This window comes from Orycteropus afer, unplaced genomic scaffold (genome assembly GCF_000298275.1).
Source record: "Orycteropus afer afer isolate SDZICR_OR568_19922 unplaced genomic scaffold, OryAfe1.0 scaffold00451, whole genome shotgun sequence".
In the NCBI taxonomy this organism is placed as follows: domain Eukaryota; kingdom Metazoa; phylum Chordata; class Mammalia; order Tubulidentata; family Orycteropodidae; genus Orycteropus; species Orycteropus afer.
Genome location: NW_006922038.1, coordinates 861038 through 863342, shown reverse-complemented (window position 1 = coordinate 863342; position 2305 = coordinate 861038).

Sequence of the window (2305 nt, the reverse complement as noted above, 5' to 3'; positions counted from 1 at the left end):
AGGCAGAGCTGGACCCCAAGGTTGAGGGGCTTTCACCCAGCCCCTAGAGCCTGGCACTTTGAACTTGGACTTAAAGCCTCCAAGCTATAAGAGAATAAACTCCTGTTTTCAAGGCCATCCCACTTGTGGTATATTTCTTGTCACTAGGTAACCAAAACAAAGCTTTATCAGAGACACAAAAGACTTATACAAAGAGAACTATAAAATGCTACTACAAGAGACAGCAAAGCCATAAATGGAAGAATCTACCTTGTTCATGGATAGGTAGACTGAATATTGTGAAAATGTCAATACTACCGAAAGCAATCTACACATTTAATGCAATCCCAATCCAGATACCAACAAAATTTTATAAGGACATGGAAAAAACAATGACCAACTTCATATGGAAAGGAAAGAGACCTCAAATCAGCAGAGCACTTCTGAAGAAGAAGAGCACAGTGGGGGGTCTCATACTCCCAGATCCTAAATCCTACTATACAGCCATAGTAATCAAAACAGCATGGTATTGGTACAAAGATAGACAGATAGACCAATGGAACAGAATCAAAAGTCCAGATATAGACCTATCCATATATGGACACCTGATCTTTGACAAAGGTTCGAAACCCATTAAATGGGGGAAGAGACAGCCTCTTTAACAAATGGTGCTGGAAAAACTGGATATCCACTTGGAGAAAAATGAAATAAGACCCATACCTCATGCCATACACAAAAACAAACTCAAGCTGGATCAAAGACTTAAATGTAAAACCCAAAACTATAAAATTCACCAAAGATAAAATAGGGGCAATCTGGGGGCCTGATTTATGGCATAAATACACTATAAAGCATAACCCAGAATGCACAGGAGGTAGAAAAAAAGCTAGATGACTGGGACCTTTTAAAAATTAAATTCTTATGCACATAGAAAGACACCATCCGAAGGGTATAAAGAGAACCTGCAGATTGGGAGAAAATATTTGCCTATGACATATCTGATAAAGAACTTATCTCTAAAATCTATAGAAAACTTCAACACCTCAACACCAAAAAGAAAAAAAAAAATTCATAAATGGGCAAAAGACTTGAACAGACACTTCACCAAAGATAATATACTGGTGGCCAACAAACACATGAGAAATTTCTCACAATCATTAGTCATCAGACAGATGCAAATCAAAGCAATGGTGAGATATCATCTCACTGCAGCAATAATAACAAAGTTCAACAGGACAGAAAATAACAAATGCTGACGAGGTTATGGAGAGATTGGAACTCTTGTGCACTGCTGGTAGGATTGTAAAATAGTACAGCCATTGTGACATATGGTATGGTGTTTCCTTAAAAAGCTGAAAATAGAAATATCATTTGACCCAGCAATTCCATTACTAGGAATATATCCTAAAGAGGTGAGAGACAGTGTAGGAAACAGACATATGTACACCTATGTTCATCACAGCACAATTCACTATAGCAAAGAGATGGAAACAAACTAAATGCCCATCAACGGATGAGTGGATAACCAAATTATGGTATATCCACACAATGGAATACTATGCTACATTAAAGAACAATGAGAGATGTGTGAATCATCTCATAACATGGATAAGCTTGGAGGACATTATGCTGCGTGAAATAAGTCAATCACACAAGGACAAATACTGTATGAGCCCATTATTGTAAAAAGACAAAGAAGGTTTGCTTGAGAAAGGGAACTCATTTTGTATGTTACTGGAGTGGGGAGAAAAGGTGATGGATTAATTCTGAGCTAGTTGGGGCCCACATGCTGACGTGGGTAAGGGGGAGGATGTGTGGAAAGAGTCTGTGACCACCATGATAATATTAGGAAAAGGGAGGACACTGAATTGTGCACATAGGAGATAGACAACAGATGCGAATACCAACCAGTGTGCCCACATACTGGATTAGCATTAATACCAAATACCAGGGTACAGAGAAACACCTGAGAGGATCAGCTAGGAGTCAGTGAATAGGAGTATACTCTAGACCAAGGATAGATTAAGTGGAAGCTAATATTGCATAAACATCAGTGATACAAAATACCTGCAATCCTTACAGAAACAACAGAAGACAGACACAGAGTAATCCCTCACAGACACCCAAGACACTGTCGGAGAGAGATCCAATGAATCTACCACCATCTTAGGCCCATAGTGCTGGGGGACACCAGACTCAATTGGCACAACAAAATACATAGAAGCCTCGTTCGTCATCCTACTTTGGTAAGGAGCAACTGGGGTCTTAAAAGCTTTCAAGCGGCCATCTAAGATGCAGCTAATGGTCTCCTATCATCAGAAGTAAA